General features: G+C 41.8%; 1 long non-coding RNA gene across 2 annotated transcripts; it reads left to right on the plus strand.

Annotated features, from left to right (window-relative positions):
- The first annotated feature begins 6 nt into the window (after positions 1 to 6).
- LOC118451687 lies at positions 7 to 8552 on the plus strand. Of its 2 annotated transcripts, XR_004841200.1 has the most exons (4): positions 7 to 610; positions 1021 to 3213; positions 3659 to 3766; positions 7808 to 8552. It is a non-coding gene; the product is annotated as an uncharacterized LOC118451687 (long non-coding RNA). The 2 variants fall into 2 exon arrangements; XR_004841199.1 differs by lacking the exon at positions 7808 to 8552 and having other exon boundaries at positions 3659 to 4737.
- Positions 8553 to 9029: the final 477 nt, after the last annotated feature.

The raw sequence follows: 9029 nt of genomic DNA on the forward strand, positions 1-9029 counted from the left end.
GCCCGCCCCCCGGTCCCCGGGGGAGCGAGGGCTGCGCGCCGCGCACAGGCCTGCCGTCAGCCCTCGCCAGCGGGAGCCGCTGTGAGGTAAAAACCGAACTGAAGTGAGGCAAAGGGCCTCGGGCCAGCCAGGCCCAGTCGAGGGACAGAGCCTGCCTTGTTCAGCCGTGGTAAACAAAAGCAGTGCATCTTCGCTGTGGTCTCACCGCACAGTGGCCTGTGTGTGCGTTGGGCCAAAGGAAAAACGCGTGGGTTGTTTCGCTGTGAGCCGTGCATGCGTGTGGTAGCCCCGTCCCAGCTCCCAGGATTTAGTGCACAGTTCTGACCTTGTAACTTCTGATGTGATGAGTTTGTGCCTTGATTTCTCTCTCGTCCGTGCCAAGTGAACGTGCTTCGTCTGAAAGCTCTGGAACTAAGTTGTCTGTTACAGACGTGCAAAAAGGGAACGAGCTTGGCTGCTGACCTGAAGAGGTGGCGAGTCCAGGAAAAAACGCCAGAGCCAGAGGGACGGACCTACAAATACATGCTGTGAAGTCTTCATCCAGGAGACAGGAAGAAGAGACGTTGGGACAGGGAGGAACTAAAAAGCCATGTACAACTTTGATAGGACAGTGAGTCTCAAAACTGCCGACAGGCTCATGCTCATAACTTTCAGTGATTTCCAAGCAAGCTGCCAGCTGACCATTTGATACTGTCAAATACAATGGCATTCTTTAAGGACCAGCTTATCACTGTCATTTCTACGGGGGTTGTATGTGGCTTTTTACTCTTTGTGCGGAAGAAAAGAGTATGCCCGTGTCATGTAACATCATCTTACGGAAGGCAAAATCTAGGCCAGTTCAGAACTAGAATTCAGCTGGGTGCATACATTGCGTATTTGGTTTCCTTGAATATAAATGATAAAAGTCAATTACGGCACATTTTCTTCTAGTATACTCAGTCCCTGATCTCACTGAAAGTTTCTGTGGTATTACCTCCTCTAATAATTCGCTTTCCCTTTTTAACGTCTCTTTCTTTCCAGGCTGCAACGTGGAAAACTTCACACAAGCATGTACTGAAGTGACGCTGAAAACTTCTCACAAACGGAGGAAGGAAGCAAACTGCAAAATAAAATTTTCCGATGCCTCCCAAATATATTCATCGCCTAATACACTACCGGCATCCAGACCACTTAAAAGGCTGGGAGGGTAGTGTGCTATGCTCGTTGTGGTCACTACCTATCTAAGACTCTGGTCATCAAGATCTCTGTGGGCAGAACCCTGCAAATGCAAAGGATTCTACTGATCTAGGTGGGAAATCCTTGTATTACTAAGTTTCAGCATTTTGTCAGGGCCGGGTTTAGTTGGACCTGCAAAACTTGCCAAACCCCTGACTGATAAAGCATGCCATCAGTTGACGAGATTTGGGAGTCCCATCTACCTTAAGACTCCAAACGTCACGGCTTATCTAATGATGCCAGGCATTTTCACTTTTGTTTGTCTTCCATTATCATTAAACGGGTTTTAGCATGGTCTGGCAAGAAACACTGCTGTCCTGTGGCGTGCCCCTTTTCACCCGTCTGTTCAGGAGTGTCCATTACATTCAACAGTGTTCCTGCTACCCTTGTTAATTTTTAGCAAGTCCTGTCAGAGGCATCCCCACCCAAAACCTGCTAGCATCTCAGATTTGCATCTTATTACCATTTGAGCATCCTCCTTTCCTTTTTCTTCGCTACATGGCTGTACGCAGTCGCCACACATTTGCATGTTAATGCGCTCAGGTACAGGTGTCAGCCTGTGACACGTGGGACCTTGGAAGGGCTGAAGTATCATTTACCTACGTCCTGTTTACATGTTCCATTTCGCATATTCACACCGTGCCACACACAAATATGTGTAGGGTGTAGTAACACAGGCGTAACCACAGGATCCTAAATTAAACAGAGATGTAAAACACTAAACTTAGTAAACATACCTCCAAATAATGGACAAAAATACCACTAATTATACACAAAACGGGATTTTTACAACTGCTGCAAGACCTTCCCTTCAGGGTTGGTTTACTTTTCAGGTTACAAAGCTTGCCACCTCTGCAAAAGGCATAGTTTTCCTTTGCTGATTACTTTGGTGTTCCAAATTCTGAGAGTAGCACACAGACCAGGAAGTAGGTTTTGTTTCATTTTCATGCACAAAGAACTAAAAGTGATAGAGGTGGTTTTGCTGTAGTTACTTCAAAAATTCTCGTAGTTGGGTTTAGATTTATCATTTTCAGCTGAAATTCAAATCATAGCACATTCTGTGTTCAAGGCGGGGGGGGGGGAGACTATTTGCAAAATCTTCACCAATTAGAACAAGGCTAAGGAAGTTAGTCATTTAAGTCAAATCTGTGAGGTCAGACTGTCTGCGTGTGTTTCACTTTTCCTACGTTTGGAGTAGGATGTAAAATGCTTCATGTTTAACTACATATGTTTTAATAGTTTTTCGCTTTCTCTTTGTGGAGGCCCAGCCTTAAAGAAAAACATATTTCTGTTAAAAAATACGCTTTTTTCTTTAACTATATTGCACAAAGAACACTCTTGACAGGAACTCTTTCATTATTTATAGTCATTCTCTGAAACCTGTTTCTTTTGAGTGATGTGAGTGAATACCTCCTTCCCAGAGGAGAAGAACAAGCACCTGTAAATACAGCTTTGCATACGATTTGGCTCCTGAAAGGACACAATTCTAATACATCCACTTTGGGGGGAAAAAAAAACACACAACAAAACCCCCAACAAAACTAGGAAAAAAAGCCATCTCTTGGCTTTGAGGGACCCAATGGTAAGGGTCAGTTTGTCCCCTTATAGACATTCACTTGGTAACCATTCCCCTGAGAGACAGTAGCGAGCACCTACGCCATAATGCATTTCTGCAAAGACTGCTTTTGGAGCATAGACCTGAGAATGCAAAATACACTTCCCCAGACACTGAATTCGTACCCTGAACACTGCTCCTGGTGGAAGATGCACTTCTTTAACTTCTTTTCTAACAGCCCTCTGTGTTCTTGATCAGATACAAAATGCTGCATCATACAGCAATCCCAAAGAAAAAAATTTTAAAAAAACCTAAACCCCACAGAAAAAAAATCCTGTGAGAACAAGCATCAGTTCAATTGCTGAGCAACTGAAAAGCACTCAGACAGTACAGTGACTGACGTGGTACAAGGACTTCTGTGAAACAGAGAGGAATAAAATCAGGTAATGCTCCCCGCTCTGCTCCATCGTAACTGCCCTATTTCCCCTCCAGTGCATTCTCCAGGGGCCAGGTAAGCCGCTGCTTTCCAACAGCTCTCTGGGATTCCCTCCAAGCGGTACGAGGAGAAGAAGGTGAAGGAGTCATCTGTACAGCTGACAGCGGGCAGGAATTGTTCTCTGCCTGACAGATTAAAAAAAAAGGGGGGGAGGGGAGGAGAGGGGCGTACAGTAGCAACGAAACTTGTATTACAAAAAATGACGTAGTGGTACTGCTGTATTGCTTACCTATATTGGTAGCAGCATAGATCAACTGCATATAGCGCGTAAGATTTTCATCTGTATCTTTCAAATTGAGTTATTCTGGTTTTGTTGGTTTCAATAGTTTCTGATAGGCTTTCTGCACATAGAGAAAGATTAAGTAATTCTTTTTATTCTTTCTTTAATGAAGCTGATTGCCTCATGTGAACAGCAATTCCTGCACTGATCTCCACTCTGACCGTGGCTCTGTTAAATGGTCCAAGCCTTCAAACCCTCTCGTCCATGTGGCTCAGCACAGGTTGGTGTGGATCTGATCTGGAGATGGAGTAAATGCATTTCTTGCCAAGTTAGTTGAGTAATAACTGAGCAGCAGCGTGGGATTTCCTTTTAAGGAACATGCTCCTTTCTCCTACTATAGGATAAAACCTAGCGTGCAGCCAACAGTTATGTAGCTGGAAAAAGCAGGCAGGCAAGTGAGTGCAAGTAATTGTCTTAAGTGTAGAACTTCTTGAAAATAAATTTTTAAATACAGCCCACTGATGGGAAATGGCTTGGTATAAACAGCATTTCAGGGAACCACAAAATTACTGTCACTCTGTGACTTTCAGAGCTTTTTGCATCGTGTCGGAGTAGACAGATACATATGCTAGCACCATCTGGTAGGAAAAGTGTCAGTAAGAAAAGTCTGAGGTTCTCCTTCCTTAACAAAATCTGTTAACAGAATGAAAGAAAACAAAATTAATAAACCTGAAACCTGAGCTGAAGGAGGACCTTGAGGTCTAGACACTGCAAACCTCAGCTTGCAGCGTTTGCCAGTGGCCCTGCAGTCAAAACTCCTAGTGGTTGCAGTGTAGGTGCTTCTGGAGTCCATAAGTATCAGTCTCCACTGAGTTACGCTTTACTTCCTAAGCAAATTTTGCTTGCACAGGTTTTTTTTTTGTTGTGTTTTCCCCTAAGACTATTTCATCTTCAGAGCAGGATGTCCTCTGTGTTTAACTGTTGCCTGAACACAATGATACGTGATTTCGTATGGGTTCTGGTTACACTGTTATACAAATTGAATGTATTTGTATTCATAATAAAGAGGGGCTAAAGTTGTGCCTTCCTGGGTCTACCTATCACCAGGGAAATAGATTGTAACTCCCCCAAAAACGTATTTGAATATCTCTTGGCAGTAGGGAAGTCTACTAACTTGAAAACCTGTTACAACAGATTTTGGAGGGACCAGGGTTCGTTTTCTTTCTTTTGAAAAATCTAAGCAAAATCACCTCAGCCTTTCTTACATTATCAGGGAACCACAAAATTACTGTCACTCTGTGACTTTCAGAGCTTTTTGCATCGTGTCGGAGTAGACAGATACATATGCTAGCACCATCTGGTAGGAAAAGTGTCAGTAAGAAAAGTCTGAGGTTCTCCTTCCTTAACAAAATCTGTTAACAGAATGAAAGAAAACAAAATTAATAAACCTGAAACCTGAGCTGAAGGAGGACCTTGAGGTCTAGACACTGCAAACCTCAGCTTGCAGCGTTTGCCAGTGGCCCTGCAGTCAAAACTCCTAGTGGTTGCAGTGTAGGTGCTTCTGGAGTCCATAAGTATCAGTCTCCACTGAGTTACGCTTTACTTCCTAAGCAAATTTTGCTTGCACAGGTTTTTTTTTTGTTGTGTTTTCCCCTAAGACTATTTCATCTTCAGAGCAGGATGTCCTCTGTGTTTAACTGTTGCCTGAACACAATGATACGTGATTTCGTATGGGTTCTGGTTACACTGTTATACAAATTGAATGTATTTGTATTCATAATAAAGAGGGGCTAAAGTTGTGCCTTCCTGGGTCTACCTATCACCAGGGAAATAGATTGTAACTCCCCCAAAAACGTATTTGAATATCTCTTGGCAGTAGGGAAGTCTACTAACTTGAAAACCTGTTACAACAGATTTTGGAGGGACCAGGGTTCGTTTTCTTTCTTTTGAAAAATCTAAGCAAAATCACCTCAGCCTTTCTTACATTAGTCAAACATGGGAAACAGCCCACTTCCCTCATGTACACAAATATTTCTGCTTTCAGCCTTGGAGTTTCCAAACATTTAGAGTGACTCAGAAATTGACGAGAAGTACTCTAGTGCAAAATTAAAAGTTTCCAGCCCAGGTTCATGTAGATACCTTCTCCAGAACTTCATGCTGTGCAGTGTTCAGGACTGGATAATGACTTGAATGGACCTGGCATCAGGTTGTGGAAAATAAGTTTGTTATTTGAAATAGGTATTTTTACATGTATATTTCACATCTATAAGATTTTGTTTCTTACGTTTCAAGGTATCTGTGGACATTTAGATGGAAACCTCTGTTAAGCATTTTTCAAATTAAGGTTTCTAGAAGTTAAATATGCACTGATTAATGATACATGATTTTAAATGCAATGAACTGTGGCTCTGTCATGGTGCTTTTGCTTTGCATTTTTATGGAAAGTTAACTTCCTGAACTTCTTCAGCAGCACTTACCTAGCTGTGAAAGTCAGGAGGCTGCAAAAATTAATGTTGATATAAATTCATTCCAGTCAGTAATTTCTTATCCTTCTGGGGTTTTTTTATTATTATTTAATCTGTTCATGTAATTTAATCTGCCTTAGCCAGTGTGACAGGATGCAAGTGTCATACAACTAGAAACTAAAAGGACAAAAGACAAAAGAACAGGGTAACTAAATCCCTTTAAGGTCAACTGTTGGAACTTGGGAATTTCATCACTGGAGAGCTCCACTTTAATGATATTTTTAATGGGTCTTTTTTTTTTTGCACTTCTATGTATGATTAAGATAGAATTACTACACTACTTGAATGCATGGAATATGGAAGTTAATGTGATAAAACTGAACCAAGTCTATCTTGTACATTTTCCAAACTGCCTACTGTATTCACTTCAATCACCAGAGACCTTGAAGAGGAAGAACCTTTAATACACACACAAATACGTGAATAAGAACGTTTTATGAACTGTTTCTAAAACTCTTCAAATTGCTTACAGTAAATTAAAAATAAAACATTTCATTTGTTTTTAGTTCATTTTTCCACTTGGTATTCACATCTTAGTATTGGGAAGTGAAGCAAAGACGCTGAGTTTCACTTTTGTTTCTACTCAGTTTTACTTCTGGTTGACAGTACAAAGACATAGCAAGCTGTGTTTTGATTCACAGCTCTGGAAGAGGATGAGCAGAGTTTAAGCTCAGAAACATATTTCAGTTTGAAACAAAATTATAAAAGTATGCATTGTGCTGATTTTTTGAAAGCGCTAAGTAATTATTGATCAAGTGAGGGTCAGTATGAGATGCTTTGCTTTATCAATATTTCTGTTAAATTAAGCTACTTCAGGAAGCATCTCGATATGAATGTTGGTATCAAATGTGCACACTGGCAAAACTGTAACACCAAAACATTTTAGGCTAAAAATAAATTATTAAGTATTTTTAGCATAGCTGTTTTGCTTTTGAATCTTATGGCCAATTTCAGTTAAAACTAGCAGGAGCACAGGGATTTCACAAAGAAGTAAATTGCCCTGTCTGGATTCAAAAAGGTACCCTGCTAGGTAGCTGTGTAAGCCAGCTAAGAAACACTTCTTATAGAGGTCTGTCCTGCAGGCCACCAATGGGGTAACTTGCTCTAAATTAATTAATTGTTAGGTCAGGCTCTACCTAGTTTTAATTAACTAGAAGCTTTCACTGTTGCCGTGGAATTACATTGGTACAAACAACATCAAACCTTTGTCAGTCGCTCTTCTTTTTCTCCTTTATTTTTGGACTCCAGTCACATCAGTGAGCTCTCTTCTTTGTAATTAAAACAAGGAATCAAATTCAGCTGTTTTCATTTCCTATTTCCAAAAAAAATGGCACCCAGCAACTATTACGTTTAAAAAAATCAGTTCCTCATTCCACTTTTTGTAGCGTAATGGAAATACACCATGCTGGAGCTCTCAGGGAGAGCATTTCAGGATCTAGAAATAGCTTCCACAAACTCCTCTTCTTGGAGGAGGAAGATTATTTTAGATAATCAGTTCCAGCTAGTGTTCCCCCACACCAAGGCAAACACGCGAAATGAAGGATGAAATTTCTCCCTTAGGCAAAGGGATGTGTATCACTAGCTATCGAGCCTCCTAACCTGCCTTCTGTGGGATTATAAAAGATACCACTGAGGTAGTTTTATGTGAGGGAGGAACAGTAGTTAACTCGGTTTGATCCTTGCAGGGAGTAGCTTCAAAGTATGCCATTCCCAAGGTAAATTTCATATGAAGGACCAAACCAATTAGAAGTGTTTACCTAATTGCTTGAAAAAGTACAACCAGTTCTCATCCACAGAAATGAAGGGAGGCTGTTTTTCATCATTTTTTGCTGAACGCCCGATCCAGTGCCAAGTGCTGTCGAATCTGTCGGGGCCGGAGAAGCCACGAGAATGCCTCGCACCCCTGGTGCCACCTTTGACACAGCAAGACCTGGGGGGCAAACCAGGTCCTCTGAGATGAGCCCTGTGAGTCCACCCCTCCCAGTTTTGAATGTCTTCACTTCTGCTTACTCTGCCGCTACGCAGTGGAGTCAGCCATAGGTGGAAAGCCTGGAGCAACCAGCAAACCCAGCTGGAGATATTTTTGGTCAGCAGAAATTGTGAAAACGGGAGGCAGTTTTCTGTGGAAGAGAGTCTGCAGCAGGCAACGGAAATAAATGCTCTGCTGATCTGCGGACAGGCTACCGTTCACTGAATGGCAGAGGAAGCAAGCTGAAAAGATTGCAAAGGAGGCTGCTTTTACTTGGAACCGCCACTTTTCTGCTTCCCTCCAAAAGTGAAACTAACGTATTATGCCACACACGCAGCTTGCCGAGTGTAATATTTGGCTAGCAGCTGCAGTAACACCAGCAGAGGGGATTGTTGAGAATGGTGGGTGAGATACAGCTACTGAAATCCTTAGCATCTGCATTTCTTGGTTTGTTATATGAGCTAGTGCTGCAAAAATATTCTGGCAAGGGTTGTGAATTTTTTTTTATTCCCTGTAAAATGTTAGCGGGATAAAGAACAATATCTTAAAATAGTTTTAAGTATTTTAAACATAAGGAGATATTTGACACACTAGCACAGTTACATTCGTTTCTTCCATCATGTGCTTTTCTCTCTCAGTGACTTTTTTCCCCACTTTTTTTCTAACTTGTACTCCCTGCCCTGCTTCTTTGAAACGTAAGGAGCTAAAAAGTAGTATCTACTCCCCAGAGCTCCTGATCTTAAGCCAACGCTGCCTTTGTGCTGGAAATAGTCTTTGTAGTAGCAGTGGTAGACACCTTATTAAATGAAGCATAGTCAAGGGCTCTCACCAGTGGAAGGTGAACGAGAGAAAAACCCACAATATTGCTAAGTAAACACAATGCTAGGTCTGCTTCCTTACCAGGGGGTCCTAAAAGAATACAGTCTCTCAGCTTTGGAAGAGTGGAGCTGTGTGTCAAGATTTTCTCTTGTGCAACCCACAGGCCCAGACACTTTATTAGAACATGCCCATTGTCCATTTAGTAGCATGATGTGCCACCGGTTTTAAAG

Source organism: Egretta garzetta, unplaced genomic scaffold (genome assembly GCF_000687185.1).
Source record: "Egretta garzetta isolate BGI_Z169 unplaced genomic scaffold, ASM68718v1 scaffold831, whole genome shotgun sequence".
NCBI lineage: Eukaryota > Metazoa > Chordata > Aves > Pelecaniformes > Ardeidae > Egretta > Egretta garzetta.